This window comes from Leptidea sinapis, chromosome 23 (assembly GCF_905404315.1).
Source record: "Leptidea sinapis chromosome 23, ilLepSina1.1, whole genome shotgun sequence".
NCBI classification, from domain to species: Eukaryota; Metazoa; Arthropoda; class Insecta; order Lepidoptera; family Pieridae; genus Leptidea; species Leptidea sinapis.
Genome location: NC_066287.1, coordinates 1,838,955 through 1,856,478, shown reverse-complemented (window position 1 = coordinate 1,856,478; position 17,524 = coordinate 1,838,955). Strand labels below are relative to the sequence as shown.

Sequence of the window (17,524 nt, the reverse complement as noted above, 5' to 3'; positions counted from 1 at the left end):
AATAACAAAATGTTTAGTTTTATGTATCATGTTATTGTTATATTTTGTGGAAATCATTTGCTCACTCGCAATGTTGTACTTTCAAAGTTGAAAGTTAAATAAATATAATATAATTTATTCAGGTAGGTTCAGTAATGACTATTACAATGTGAAAGTTATAAATCAAATCAAAATCACCTCATTCATGTCATGGTAAGGAACCTGAGAGGTGCGGCTTCGAGTCCCGCATCGTCCATGAATTTTGGTACAAATTACATTTGTAAAACTAAATATTTTTGTCTGAATAAAATCTGTCGCGTGGTCACCCCAACCAACCCCAAAACGTTGCCATCATATTTCATAAGCCACTGAACATTTTTCTTAATCTATTGCGTGGGTGTGTTTGTGTTGGGATTGCTAATAGAAATTTTGTATAAAGTATCCCCTAACGGTAATAATAAAAGCTATGTATGTATCACTACATAGTATAAAACAAAGTCGCTTCCCGCTATCTGTCCGTATGTATGCATGTACGCAACGGAATTTGATGTTGATTTAAATAGATAAAGTGATTCAAGAGGAAAGTATATATGTATAATACATGCATAATTTAGTAGAGAAACACTGATAATTTTAGAGGTTTTTAATGTGATGTCGTAAATTAACACATTTTTTTTGCGCTTACATTGCAAACGCTGGCTGAAAGAATCCTATGAGATAAATCAAAGTAATGTACTACAGAATTGTACACCTTAAAAAAGTTCTACAAAAAAGTCAAAGATGGTGTATGTCTATTTCTTAGATAACCCACAATAAGCGTTTTTTATCCTTACCTTTTTACGAGAAATAGTGTCTTTTACGAAGCGATTTTAAGCAATACCTTTATTCAATTAAATATACTTGGCAATGAAAATGCCGATGCTTGTGCCAGGTCCGCTGCTCATACAGGCTCTCATGACCCTGAAAATGTTTGAGAGGTGGTCCAACATCTGGCAGATTTCCAAAACTTCTAAAGGCATCTTTTGTGGTGATATTCAACCCGTAATCCCTTTAAAACCGTGGTTCTCGCAATTTAGATTCCCCAATAAATCAATAATATCAGTTCATAATCAACAGTTTGCCGGTTACGCTTAAACAACTCTTGCTCTCCAGTATTCCGAGTCAAACTCAGAATTAGAGACCATTCTCTATGTGACTGTGGACTTGATGACGGAAATGTAGACCATTTCTTCCTTAACTGCCCTTTAATTAAGTCTTCCTTGTACAACTTTATACCTCCTGAAATCCCCCGCCCCGCTTCCATGAAATGCCTCCTCACCTTCATTTTCACTCCTTTTGTAAATATTTTATGTAAATATATTAAATAAAATAATATAAAATTATAACCGCGGACTAGTAAAAAAATTGAAGGACTCCGCGCCGTGATATCAGCAAGTGAAGCACCTTTATGCTAGTGTGTGTGCGGTTACGGGGTATACGGGCCAGTTACACAATTTTTTCTCCCTAGACAATCATATATCCACAAATACTTTTACATTATTGTTTTTACACTTTTTCACAACGCACAACGGCATTTTTAAAATATTTTATTGCGACGCAAACTAATCTGTTACAGACGATGGCAAATCGTAACGGGATCACTCCGAAATACCTATGTTATATTTATTTAATTATTAGATACTATTAAATTCTTACAGAACGTAATCTGATCGGGCAGCCAGTTAGAATATATATTGATCCCAAAAGTCTGAATCACCAGCAAGAAACTTGGGTGATGTGATACGACTCTACCACCATGTACCCAATAAGGGCATGAGGTGAAGCCGAGCGCCTCAATACATTCGATAAGGGTAACCGCATTGATACTCGAGTGATATATAGAGCATTTAATGCTGTAATTAATTTTACAATGTATGTTAATGATTTTTTTCAAAGTCAAAGTCAACTTTATTCAAATAGGCTTAAACTAAGCGCTTCTGCATAGTCACTGTAAATATTTCTTTTAAGTTACTGAATTTCCATATGTTCTTAAAAAGTTGAGCTCGTGAGAAGAACATATAAGAAACTCAACGGCCACTCTTTTCAATCAAATACAGTATTTTAAAATGGCTGTAATAATAAATACATAACAAATTAGTTTCTAAGGTGCTGCATCCAATATATGAGTCGTGTTTAAACAATATAAATTATTTTTGAAAAGTAATAAAGAATTAAATGAATGTCGTATATTAGATGCATCAACCTTTAGAGATTGAACTCATTGTTTGTGTAAGGATGCTTCGTGAACATGATGGTCGTGATTACTGTCACAATTAGTAATTGCATCCAACAAATACAATGATGCATTAACTATAACAGGTTGACCTGGCACCACAAGTAGCACCCGTTCACGATTTCCGAATTGATTAGCATATGTCTTACAAGTATTTGCCCAGTATTTGTTGTAGGTACATTCACATATAACGCGCTGTAATAATAGTAATATTGACACACTTCTTTACACAAATTATTTTGCCCCAAATTAAGCATATATAGCCTGTGTTATAGGTTACAAGACAACGATATATTTAATACAATATACTTACTTAAACATACATAAATACATATAAACATACATAAATACATTTAAACATCCATTACTCGGAAACAAACATCCATATTCATCATATAAATGCTTGCACCTACAGGGATTCGAACCCGGGACCTCTAGCTTAGTAGGTAGATAATTATTGAAGGATTGATTGGAAATAATTGAAGCTTTTGGATGGTTTTTTTATAGGCTGTCATATAGTTTATATACATACAAGTGCTGACACGACAAACGTTGTTTTTCCATATAAATTAAGTACCCCGCGCCCGCTCATTGTATGAATTATCTGTCATATTCAATGACGACCCCTATAGCCCGGTGGTTAGTGACCCTGCCTACTGAGCTAGAGGTCTCGAGTTCGAATCCCGGTAGGTGCAACATTTATATGATGAATATGAATGTTTGTTTCTGAGTCATGAATGTTTATAAGTATTTATGTATGTTTAAGTAACATTGTATTAAATATGTCGTTGTCTTGTACCCATATTACAGGCTAGTTTGGGGCAAGATAATTTGTGTAAGAGTGTGTCAATATTTATTTATTTAAATGTCTTGACTGAATTTTTTGAATTGAAAATATATAGGTAGGTATTTCTATGTCAATAAATATAAGTTCCGGATAAGTAATCACCGTATCTTAAGTATACTAAAACCTCCGAAAGACGCTGCATCTTATGGTATAAGTAGACTTCCGATCGGTTCAGTAGTTTTCACTGTATAACCGAATAAAAAAACAGCTCTCCATTTATTAGTATTGACTGTAACTTGAACTGGCAAGTAATAAAAAAAAATATTATATTACTTCCTGCTTTAAATTTAGAAATCCATTCATCTTCCAGTCCGCATATATTTTTATCAGAAATAAACAGTGTTTCGACCCCATTGCCAACTAAATATAAAAAGTAATTCCTTAATCATTAAAGAGAGTGCAAAAAAATAATGCTGGGAGAGTTTCTTGCGGCGCTTCTTCTCTCTCAGTATATTAGAAATTACATCAAAAAGAATTCTATAGGAATCAGTTGACAAAATAAATGCCTTTTATGCCTTTATATAATAGTAATTAGTATCCTACGCTGTTCACCAATTTTGTGAAAATTTAGAAGTTGAGTCCTCAATACACCGGAGACCGGATATTGCACTTAGCCCCGTCTGATATATAAATATTGATTTGCATACCTACGATAAACCAGTGGGAGGCTCCTTTGCACAGGAAGCCAGCTAGATGATAGGTACCACAACGGCACCTATTTCTGCCGTGAAGCAGTAATGTGTAAACATAACTGTGTTTCGGTCTGAAGGGCGCCGTAGCTAGTGAAATTAATGGGCAAATGAGACTTAACATCTTATGTCTCAAGGTGACGAGCGCCATTGTAGTGCCACTCAGAATTTTTGGGTTTTTCAAGAATCCTGAGCGACACTGCATTGTAATGGGTAGGGCGTATCAATTACCATCAGCTGAACGTCCTGCTCTTCCCGTCCCTTATTTTTTATAAAAAAAAAAAAAACAAAAAAAAAATATTTTAAATGAATAAGGTTGTCAAACCTTTTAAAAAAATTGCCGTAGCCAATGGTCAATAGAGCAGTGTCAAAATCTTCAATCTCCAAATAAAAAGCAAATTAATAAACACGTTAAGAATCTTTTCATTGAATATGGCTTAATTTGCGGCAAACCATAATTATCTAAATGTAAAGAGTTTTCTTGAGTTTTAATCCGCTACGATTTGTCTTTCACTAATTCGACACGTGTTCTTTACGTCTCACGAGGCATCTTCGGGATTTGTTGACTCACCGAATGCTGAAACGAGACTTAAGCATGCTATGAACTGTAAAGTAGATCCTGTAGATGAAGCCACAACCTGAGAGTTAGGTTTAAATAACTTTATTCTCATTAAGACCTATTTAAACGTTGCATAATTATTGAGTATATGCCTTTGAAGGCTCGCTTTAAAAGAAGTCAAGGTTTTGGCATTTTTTATATCTGCACGGACGAGTAAAAAAATAAGGACTCCGTGTCACCTTACATAACAGTGAGGCACCATAACAAGCCGGTAAACGTGTAAATACATAGCCCCACGCATACACTTTCACTAATACAAGCCGATCGGCCGCCATTATGAGATTTGCCATCGTCTGTGACAGATCAGTTTGCGTCGCAATAAAATATTTTAAGAATGCCGTTGTGCATTGTGAAAAAGTGTAAAAACAATAATATAAAAAAAAGTATTTGTGGATATATGATTATCTAAAGGAGAAAAAATTGTGTAACTGGGTATATACCCCGTAACCGCACACACACTAGCATAAAGGTGTTTCAATTGCTAATATCACGGTGCGGAGTCCTTCTTTTTTTACTAGTCCGTGAAGCAGGTTGTTATATATCTGAGAGTTGAATAAGATATACCAAAATTTATGAACCAAGCGTCACGAACGTCACTGAACCAAGTGTCAAACGGTTGGCTCAGTTGGTAAGAGCGCTCGGACTGAACCCGAGAGGTCGCGGGTTGAACTCCCGCATCGTTCATGATTTTGGTTACAAATTTAATTTGTGTAGGTACATTTTATCTATGAGCATCATCGAAACACATAAGAAATTAAAATATAGTTTGAAAATGAGAATGAGCTTTTATCATATTATATTCTTTTAAGTCAATTACATTCACGAATGCCGTACCATTTAACACCTTTTCGACAGAGATTAGCTAAATAAAAGTAATATAGGAAGAAACCTATTACCTTTCTTTTATATCAACTAATCCTAAATAACATTTTATAAATGTAATAATAAACTCAAGGAGCTTGGCGTCTAAACAAAGACTTAATAATACATATAAAATCTTTTTGATTAACTACCTACTCTTACAAAGAAAATGACCGTTTACAACCAAAGCGCGGGAAATCTGACATCTGTCAAACAATAGCGGCAATGACTGTCCGACTGGCAGCCCTTTCGCATGAATAATTTATTAGCTGTGGTATTAGTTAACTAGTTAATATATGGATTAAGTTATATGACGGATTTGAATAAGATTATTATAAACATGTGCTTATTATGCATTTCATGTAAGCAACACTTATTTTTATTTTAAACTAGCTGACCCGACAGACGTTGTTCTGTATATAATAATTAAAATAATGTTTTTATATGAATTTGTCAATAATATATCATAACATCAAAAATTACTTCGTAAAATATGCACCCTGCTGTCGTAATGAAATTATTTCAAAGCAGAACTGTCAAACCGTGCGTCAATAAATTATCTCATAGAAATTATGTATGGACACATCAAAGGAAAAACAAATTTGTTGTTTTTATTTAATTTAGCAGCATTTTCCTATTTTTTCACCTTTTAAACTTTCTCTGGACTTCCACAAATAATTCAAGACCTAAATTTGCCAAATCGGTCCAGTCGTTCTCGAGTTTTTAGCGAGGCTAACGAACAGCAATTCATTTTTATATATACAGATATCCTGTTATTAGAGTAATATGTATTATGTGCCGCTTTCAGGTATTTTTGTTGGATGGAGTTAAGAAGTAGAAGAGCTTTTAATTTAAACTAAGATGCCGCAGTCGCTCGACGTACCGCTTCGCTGAGGCGTATATTAGAGCGAAGCGAAGTATACTAATTCTGTGTACAAAAACTGATGTGTAAAGATCATGAACATTCGAAAATGATCAAAGTATAGCAGTGTTACGTTTAAAACTTATTGTGATTTGAGCGATCGGCTCAATTTTTAAATAAATATAAAATAGCGCGTGCTAATTTGCAATAATTTGTAAGTCATGTTTTTAATTATAATAATTGAATCAAGTCGATATTAAAAATTCTGTCTGAAAAATAACCTACAAAATTTCTAAGGCTTTCTATGAGGTTAAAATTTTTTTAAAATTGGTCCAGGAATGGCCGAGAAACAATTTAACACAGAAATCAATTGGAGTCATTCGGTGGGAGCTCCGCTTCGCTTCGCTAAATAATTGAAATTTTCAAACAAATTATCTTAGAATATTTATACATCTAGATAGACTATGACAGCTGTGAAAACATAAAAAAAAATTGAGTTTATAACCTCCTCAGGGTAACATCTATTTTAAAAATGCACGCACACTAACACAAAGTGTCATAGAAATCGCGGGTGTAAAACGTAGCTTGTCGCGCACACTAAAGTATTAAGTTTGGCCTGTTTTTATTGATTGTCTAACAGGAAGAGCTCTATCTAGACGTACAAATTATCATAGCAAATTATATATTATGGAAACAAATTTCTTATCAACTTCACGTCTTCGTATAAGACGACACAAAGTAGGTGTCAGTGCCAACGCTAGCGCGCGGCTGATAGTTTCCTTACAGGCTGCTACGAAATTATTCATACATTTACGGCCGTTCCCAATATACTATCTACAGATAGAGATAATTAAATTCCGTCTACTGTCATTAATTAGCTGTCCTAATATACCCGATACATCATTTTTATCGCCTTATATTGGGGCGCGTGAATTGCAATTTCCATGCAAACTTCTATCGATGGTAAGCTATACGTCCTCCCATTGACAGACAGCGTGCACGGATAAGGTGAGTTACCGTCGATAAGTTTATTGGGACAGAAAAGTCAACGATAGTTACGACTTTTATCTCAAGTAAGAGATAGACTGAATATTGTTCCCAATATTAAGAGAAGTTCAAGTTCCGTAAGAGCTTCAAATCTGTTGATTACCGAGCGATTTCAACGAATTTACTGCTTGCGAATTTTACGCGTGCGAAAATGTATCTATGTCTATTATTTTATGTGTAGAAAAAGAATGCTTATAGTTAGGATAATTTCAGTGAATGTGTTTGAAAGCTATCGAAACAAGCTATAAGGCCATGTATAAATTGTTCATATTGTGTTTTATATTATTTTACACACACGACACAAAGTTGAAGTAAACTATCACGTCGGCGGCTGATAAAGACTGAAGACCCCGCACTCTTTTTCCGCAAACTTTTGTATGTTAACATCCCATTCTCTTTGTTCTAATTTGTACAGAATTTAACGGACTTTAATTTTATTTAAGTTCAAAAGTAAAAAAGCAATTACTAATTACAAAATAAAGAGAGAAATCGAATGAGGTCGTGTGGATTTCGTCGTTGTTCCATATGGAACGGTTTTTTTTTAATGAAAATAAGGGACAAGACGGGCAGGATGTTGATGGTAATTGATACGCCTTGCCCATTACAATGCAGTGCCACTCAGGATTCTTGAAAAACCCCCAAAACTTCTGGATAGCACTACAACTGCGCTTGTAACCGTGAAACATAAGATGTTAAGTCACATTTGCCCAGTAATTTCACTAGCTACGGTGCCCTTCAGACCGAAACACAGTAATGCTTACACATTACGGCGTCACGGCAGATATAGGCGCCGTTGTGGTACCCATAATCTAGCCAGCATCCTGTGCAAAGGAGCCTCCCACTGGTGGTGTCATATAACGTTCCTCGAATTGATACATATGGAACTGTGGATCGCTTAAGGTCAAACGAAAGACCAGAAAAGAACCATAATCATACAAAAATAGAACAGTGAAATGAACTTTATGTCCATTGAAAAAATACATATAACTTGTAGTATATATACACACTAAGGAATTACCCCAAAATCAAAGTATCGCGTATTATAAATTGGTGTAACAGTTCCGTTGTAAATTTAATTAAGTGTAATACAGTTTGATATCAACCAGAACAGAGCTAAATGTTAGAGTACTAACCACTATCTAGGAATAAGTATTAGCTTATGGAAGTTGTTATAAATTATATAAATTGCAGTACGTTAGCCATGATTTCGTGAGTTACTAGGACCTTTTAACATTTAATGCTCGTTCGCGTAAAGTCGGCTCAATGACTAAGAGCCCTAGCAAAATTTACCAGAATAAAATATATTAATGGATCTGTTGCATATACTTGCTACAACTATTATGTACGCATCTTTATTTTGTTTTAAAAAAGCTATTTTTTTTATTATTTCAATTCAACAAATTAATACTTTAAATAATACATATGTGTTATATGTTAACAAATTTTGACAGATTAAAATTATTAAGACGAATAGATTTAGTTAAAAATAATTATGAAATAATAATGTTATGTTACAATAATATCATTCTATAATTTAGAAACCACAGTAAAGCGTGGTAAGTGTCTGACTATTTAGTAATTTATGGTCACCCTAATGCAAGAACAGCTTTATTTATTCATATCGTTTCGATGTCAGTCGTGGTTTGATTGTTAAATGCCGCGATATTTCCACAAAGTGCATCGATACATACATACATACTTCATGCCTTTGTAAGTACAGGGTGGACCAAAAGTCCGTTTACATTTGAATCGGTTGCCGCGTCTAGCAGCGGCGGCGGAGGGGGGTGGAAGGGTTACGCATTGCAAGAGCGACCAATGGGAATTTAGTACCATGGTGTCGTTTAGCGGTAGTCAACGTGCATTTTGTGTACGCGAGTACTATCGAAACAACGATTCTGCGACCTTAGCTCAACGAAAGTTTTGCAATCATTACAAGATACGACATAAAAATCAAGCTCCATCAGGTGTGTTAATTAAAAAATGAGTGCACAAGTTTGAGAAGACGGGTTCAACAATGGATTTACGTCGATCTGGCCGGCCTAGAACGTCGAGGGACCCCGAAAACGTGGAGCGAGTAAAATCGTCTGTTCGTGACCAACCTGGACTATCAACTCGAAAGCGGTCTGCTGTCCTTAACGTGCCAAGATAATGATGTATTAAACCGCATTCTCAAGAAAGATTTAAGTCTACATTCCTATAAAATCCAAATGGTGCAGGAATTAAGGCCTCAGGACCATGCCACTAGGTTGCAGTTTGCGAACGAAATGGTAGAGCGATTCACCAGTTTTACAAAAATTTTTTTTCGCAACAAGGCACACTTCCACCTAAATGGGCATGTTAATAGACAAAATTGTCGTTATTGGAGTGACACTATGTCATGGTGATCAAAAACCCCTGCATTCCAGCCAACCAACCCAGTAACTCTTGACGAATTAAAGGATCGTATTCGCACAGAAATCCAAAACAACAATCCTCAACAGAAACATGTAAAGCTGTCATCGAAAATTTCCGCTCTAGATTGCAGCAATGCCAGAATAATGAAGAATTGCATATGGATGATGTGATTTTTAAGAAATAAATTCTCCTTTTGTTTACTATCGAAAACAATAAACAGTTTTGATCTACTGTAATTAATTTTTTTTTAATCATCACTCCAATTATAAACGGACTTTTGGTGCACCCTGTAGTTTTTTTGCGTTTCATAGCACTACACCTAATTGTTTAAGATTAGATGATTGAATTGTTATGAATGTTAATGCGGGATTCATACCAGAACCAATTTTATTATATTATATAGTGTACAACAGTTTCGCACTGACACTACCCATGAAAAATTTTTTTTAACAATAAAACAACCGCCTTCAAAAACACTATTCCAAAACAATATATATAATGTGCCACTAACAAGTATAACAATAATTGCGTATTTTTATACAATCTAATTAATTAATATATACTATTATTTTCTATTTGTAGTTACGATTATTGTTATCTTTGAAGTATATGCTTTCCAATAAAAAAAGAATCATCGAAATAGGTTGGCGCGATATTGAGTTATTCGTAAATTTATCATCCACTTTGCTATACGTATGTATAGCAAAATTTAAGACTTTTATGGTATTCTTATGGATTCCACTGTCAGGTCTGGACCAAATTACAATGGGACCACTTGGGAAGCACCAGCTTTCGAATAAAAAAATAATTATTAAAATCGGTTCACCCAGTCGAATTGAGAACCTCCTCCTTTTCTGAAGTCGGTTAAAAAACAAACATAATTAATGGTTGTATTTTCGCATAAATTAAGTAGGTATTCCATTCCCTACTTAATTTTAATGCTATTGTTATTTTATGTAATGAATTTGAGGACAAACTAAGATAAGAGTCGTAATATGGTGCTGAGTGATAAATGCGAAGGTATATTATGAAGCGACGTCACGACGTAAATCCAAGGGATTAAGCCGTTTAAAAAGTACTAGCCGAACTGATTCGGATTCTCTGAGCTTTTTCTTCTACTTCTTCGTTATACTGTTAGCAGAGTGGTCGTGGTCATCACGAAGTGACATCTTTTGGGACAGATGTGATTCGCCCCACGAGCTTTCGCCACTTTTCATTGCTGGCTGACAGTCTGGTACACTCGTTCAATGGACCGCCCACAGCAGACTTAATTTGGTCGGTCCATCGCACCCATCCTTCATCGCCCTCTGCTTTGCCTGCACGACAAGGTGCTCAACGGACTCACTCACGCGCCGGGTGACGCGTCCAAAGAACTTAAGAATGAGACTCTGTACTATCACAGAAAGGCGTTGTTTTATGCGAAGTTCTTGGAGAATGGAGACGTTGGTTTCTCTGAGCTACGCGTGCTCATGGTTCGAGCTGATACTAGACCGGAGAGAGATAGAAAATGATAATCCCTTTCATTAGTTTTGACGTTTAATTATGAGGAATAAGGTAATATCTACTAACCATCGACTGATTTAATGTCTATAATAATCGGAGTCTTCTCTGCACAGGATGCCGTCTAGATTATGGGTATAAATCGTGTTTCGGTCTGAAGAGCGCAGTACCTACTAAAATTACTGGGCAAATGAGACTTAAGACCTCTTGACGTCTCAAGATGACGAGCGCAATTGTAGTTCCGCTCAGAATTTTTGGGTTTTACAAGAATTCTGATTGGCACTGGATTATAATGGCAATGGCGTATCAATTACCATCAGCTGAACCGTCTTGCTCGTCCCTTATTGTCACATAACAATGTAGGCATCGAACCTCCATATACGCTTCTTCTTTTGAGTAACTAAAAGGTTCTATGCTCTTATAAAAATGATTGTATATGATATAGGATGTGGGTTTGATGGTTGTTATGGCAGTGTTGAAGACCCCAGACTTAATTGGATTCTCTGGAGTCGCGGACCCTGTGTAGGTATTAATTGTGCTTGCATTATTAAAGGACATGGGCCTACTGTCAGCATATTAACTCACCCGCTGGAAATACGCCCGACTTCAATATTCAATCGCTAATTTTAAAATACCTATGCCCCGCAATATTCATTCCTCGCCAATGCAACAGTAGAATTCCTACATTAATACACTTTCATTCATAAGTTTTCCATAATTTTAGGAAATTATTGAGTTGTTTATTGTAAAATCATTATAATTTGTTTTCCAGTACATAGTTCGCCTATTTTGTTTGGTAACTAAAAATTATTGGTATAATTAAGAAGTAGGTACCTACCCAATACTTTTATTACGAACTTGGTATCAATATGAAAATATTGTTTTATCTACTTATTATACTTACTTATTTAGCAAGTCGTTTGTTAGGCGATATATATGCTTTCACAACATGAACCCAGATGTAACAAATTTTTTGCCCTGTGCTTCCCCGGGGCGTAAAAAGAATAGGGGAGTACCAGGCCAAAGGGTGTCGAAAGAGGCGTCTAAAGACTTTTTAGAAGTGGGAGAGTCACGTTGCCGTCTTGTAACGTCAGCGCAATCGGGCCAGACTTGTCCGTCGTCGTAATCTAACCCGGAGAATCAAGTTTGCGCGTTTACCACTAAAAAGAAACCATATGTCGTATCACCGCTCTTCGACAACACTTCCTTTAAAGCCTATCCTAGTAACGGAATACTGGGTCTCAAAATCTCGAGCGATTGCCAATTCCGTGATCATCTGGAGGGCAAAGCCAAATGGGCTTCGATGAAGCTTGGTGTCATAAATAGAGCACGGCAATACTTCAATCCGAGTCTAGCGCACTCCAGTTTCATCTCGATCCATTTGACCGCGTGCAACGCAGAGCAGCTGGGATTGTCGAGGACCCAGTGCTTTGTGAACGGCTGGATCACTTGGCATTTCATTACGTGTCTTCTACTACGGGGAGTGTTCCGAAGAGCTGTTTCACCTGATTCCTGCCGCCGAATTCCACCTTCGCACGACACGCCACTAATTAGAAACTTTTCCCTACCATCTGGATGTGTGGCGTTCTTCCGCAGTGCGGTTTTCAGGGGATTTTCATCCACGAACAAGCAAGCTGGGCAATAAGCTTCTCTGTGCTGTTACCAGGCCGATCCGACATGGGTGTGCGTGTTCTAAAAGGTCAGCGACGCTCCTGTGACTCCTCTGTTCTTGCATTAGATTCTGGGCGGCGGTGATCAGTTACCATCAAGTACCCGATCAGTTACCCATACGCTCATTAGTCCTCCTGTTCCATAAAAAAATATAAACAATAAACGAAGAGTTTTTGTTAGTTGTAATGTAGTAATATAAAACACTGTAGGTAAATATTTCCTCAAACGAGAGCAGTTACGATAATGTGTAGAATAGATTAATAAGTATAATCAGCTTGAGAGTGCTAAGTGCTCCAGTAATTGTACTGCACGAGGAGCACGCGCTGCTTAAGGGGGAGTCGCTTCATTTCTCTCAAGATTATCTCATTTATTTCCGTATGCATAAAAGTTTTTTAAAGCTGCGCCTGACGTGAAGATGATAATAAACATATTTATTCAAGATTATAGATTACATAATTTGATGTGGTAGTAACTAAAAAAAAAACTAATGTTATTACTTAAATTATAATCTTGATCCCATCCGGGTATATGCCTCCTCCATCTTCTTCCACAACTCTCTATTTTTTGCATTCTCCAGCCAGTTCTTACCTGCCACTGTAAGAAGGTCATCACTCCATCTCATTTTGGGTCTACCTCGCTATCTGTTACCTTAGGGACCGCGAGAAGATAACGCTATTTAATAATTTTACCATAATTTTCATACATGCCAAGTCTCAAAAGATTATGCTAACAAATTGAATAACACCATTGGGGTGACCTACAATAATATCTTAAGCCACCTGAGGTGGTGTTTTAGTGCCTCTGAAATGTACACCAACGCAATGATTGACACGTTAAAGGCAATACAGCACAAAATAATAGCGTCACATGTTAAAATTGAATCATTAGAAGTCTGGTGGATACACTGCTGCTGAGGAAGACGTTCCGACGATGGGAAGAAAATTCAACCTGAACAACGCTTACGCTGTTTCGTAAGAAGCATTTATTTTTATTTTTATTATCTTGACTTTATGTTACAATAAACTTGTATTATTATTTATTAATTATTATAAATAATATCAGCTCAAGTGCTTAGTAATTCATAATTCAATATTTTTATACTTTCAAATCACTGATCGTCAAAATCTACCTCTAACTCGAATAAAGATACTACAAGTATATCAGAGGGCTTCTTTTCTGCATCTATAAAATTGCATATCAATTAAATATATTTAAATTTGGGGATTATCGATCCTTTCTCGATGTGTATTTTAGAAAGTTGTTTTCCTATTCGTTTGCTAACTCTTTTAGTTTTTGTGAATGAGAATTATATATTTATAGTTAAAGTTGTTTGATATATTTATATTTGCTTGCTTATAAAATTCTCGCATAATACCTTTATTTATTTACAGTGTGAGTGGATTGATGCATATACTGTATTCAATAACTCTTGTCTTTACGTATTAATTTGCATTGAGTACCTATTTGACGTTTGGGTATTTAAGTTGCAACACTTTACATACAATATATTAAAATAATTTGTAAAACGATGAAGCTGTAAATGTTGATTTGCAAGAGTGGCAATGAGTTTTTTGCCAGTTCTTCTCCTTCAAGTTCAACCTTTACCGAAGTGGTGGTAGGGGGTAAAAAAAATTTGACATTCATGAGTGTCATTTCCTTAACCTAGATGAATAAAATGAAATTGAGGTTTGAATATAATAATAATATTGACACACTTTAACACAAATTATATTACAAAATTACATGTATGTTATATTTCTATTGTCACATACTAATACTAACACATTATGCACTCCAATGTAACACAAAAATTTAATTAAAATTTGATGGCGATTGCTCATAGTAGGGGTCTGCATTAATTAAGATAACCCTCTTAATAGATATTTTAACATAAAGCGTAACGTTATCATGTCATAATATTAGGAGTTATTATTATTTTAACTGTCGTTATTCAAATAATTTATTAAATGTAAATGTAAAATAAACTAAGCATACACAATATTGTAGGTAAGAGTAATTAAAGTGGTTATAAGAATTGAACAAAAACAAATCAAATTGATCACCTCATAATAAAACCCGTAATCACCACCGCTATTACACTATCAGAGTAACACAAACAAAATTCTAGGCTTCAAATTAAACTACAAAAAAAATATGATAATAAATTTAATTATCAATGTAGTGGCTTCGCCTTAAGCGCCGTTGGCATGTCGGACCACACACGTCGCATCAGAAATAGCTCTTCCGTTTTCATTATTTATACACTGTTTGTAATTAGTTTATTATTTCAATGTATTTATTTATACTAAGATTTATTCCAGGTTTTATCTGTTCACGGTATTTTATGATTTTAGATTTTGTTTCTGGTTATTATGTCCTAATACTGTTTAGTAAAATATTTTTTACAGTTACGTAACCAATGGTTATCCTTTTTCTAAGACTCTACTGTCCGTTTCGTTTCTTTGTCTGTCAGCGGGTCGTAGGTACTTATCTTATAAACGGGAGGCTGTTGAAATTTTGACACATTATGTATTAGTATTATAATATTCAAATAAACACCAAAATATCAAAGTGTAACTATTTTTTGTTCTATATTCATAAAATAATAACATTTACAATATAAATAAAAAGAAATTGTATGATGAAAGTACGATGCAATTGAGACCTCTTTCACAATATTTAACAAATGTTAAAAAATTATACTCATATCTCAACATTTTATTATCCTTTACCTATTCATAATAATAAAAATATAATGTGTAATAAGAGAACCCTGGTTAGGTGTGGGGTTAAAAACAGAGTTAAATTTGGCGCCTTAGACCATTCGGTCAAGCCGACTGGACATCAATATATATTGTTACTGAAATGCAATAGAACATTGAATAATAGGAATTATTGTTTCTTGCAACACGAGAGGAAAAATAACAATTTCGTACGCCCCACTCATGCTGTTAAATATTAATAAATCGAAAAACCGCCCACGACAATAACACCAGAATTGGTATTAGAATAACAATGAAAAAATAAAAAGCAACATGGCGGTGCTAACGAGCCGATGAGCTGTCACTCAGCGTTCCCGCCTAAATAGCTGTCAAATGTCAATCTTCACGCCAGCGCCATTGTGAGCCTGTTTAATTGTTTGTTTAGTTTTATTTAGTGTATTGAGTGGGCTTTGGGATTGTTTTAGTGACAGTTTAATTTGTTAACATATTGTGTGCGAGAGGTGTGAAGACGAATCCATATTATATATGAGAATGTTCTAGAACAAAGGCTAAACTTGTTTTGTCATATACTAATCTCCAAAGTCTCTAGCTACCACAGATAAATGATAAAAACATCAATTATACGCCTAGATAGATTGTGACAGCTGCGAAAACTTTATGATAAAAATTAGGTTGAATGTTAACCTCTATTTTGAGCAATGCACACACACTAACACAAAGTGACATACAAATCGCGAATATAAGACGTAGCTTATCTCGTGCTGCTACTAACGCGCACTGTTGGAATTCCTCAAATTCTTTTTATTTTAGAGATGAAAGTATAGTCTTGGTGTGTAGATTTTATCATTTATCTGTGGTAATAAGAGACTGTGCGAGCTTCCAAAATTTCTAGATAGAGTCTCTTGCTGCTATATGAAACCGATGAAAACAGGCCAGGCTTATTACTTTAGTGTGCGTGACAGCTACGTCTTACACTCGCGATTTATCAGTCACTTTTTCTTTAGTGTGCGTGCGTTGCTGAAAATTTAGGTTAACTGCTTACTTAGCTTAGTTCGCCGCTATTTTTTTCGAATTATCTAAGTATAAAGGTGAAAAGACTATTTCTTTTTATGTCTTTGACACTGTAGATATTTTCCAGTCTCACGGCAAATTTGAAGAAAATTAAACAGATAAAATTATATTAAGTGCAATAATTACTCGGAATCAATAAAAAACACCGAAGAATCGAAGATTTGATATTGTTTTTTTTTAAGTGAAAACTTTAACCGCGTTGTGCACTCTTTGGTAGGGGAATATCTTATGGGTTTGCGACACCGACATGCTAAAGACTGGCGCACGCGATGAATAAATAATTGAATATGATAAGTATATAGTTAGACATTTTTTGAATGGGGGAAATCTTGTGAGTTCGCGTCACCGAAATCCTTACAGCAGTATATCTGTAGCTATACAGCTGACGTATTGGGAAATATTAGTGCTGTGTATATCTTATAAGTGAAATTTAGTAGTCGTAGAGGCTCATTTTACTATGTAGTTTTACTTATACTATTCATTTGGTAAACTATTCTCGCATCGTCAATATATAAACTAATATCAGTGAAGGATGGTACCAATAGCCAACAATTACATAAGAAAATATCTACTTTATAATTTAATCCTTATTAAATATGACGGGTCGTCATATTTATACAATACAGCCGAATGGTTAGGGACCCTGACTATTAAGCTAGAGGTGCCGGGTTTGAATCCCGGTAGGTGCAATCATATATATGATGAATTTGGATGTTTGTTTCCGAGTCATGGATGTTTATATGTATTTATCTATGTTTAAGTAAGTATATTGTATCTAATAAATATATCGTTGTTTTGTAGGTACTCATAGTACCTACAGACTGTCCCTAGTTTGGGGCAACATAATTGGTGAAAAGAAAAAAGTGAATAATTAATAATATTTATTATTAATAATAGTATTATTATATATAGACACAAATGTAGACATAATAATAATATTATGTCTACATTTGTGTCTTTCTGAGTAATAAAATAAAATGTTATTTTTA

General features: G+C 35.0%; 1 non-coding gene across 1 annotated transcript; it reads left to right on the top strand.

The window, feature by feature from the left end:
• The first annotated feature begins 5,016 nt into the window (after nucleotides 1–5,016).
• On the top strand, nucleotides 5,017–5,090 carry Trnas-uga (transfer RNA serine (anticodon UGA)). The gene has a single exon. It is a non-coding gene; the product is annotated as a tRNA-Ser (tRNA).
• The last annotated feature ends 12,434 nt before the right edge of the window (nucleotides 5,091–17,524 follow it).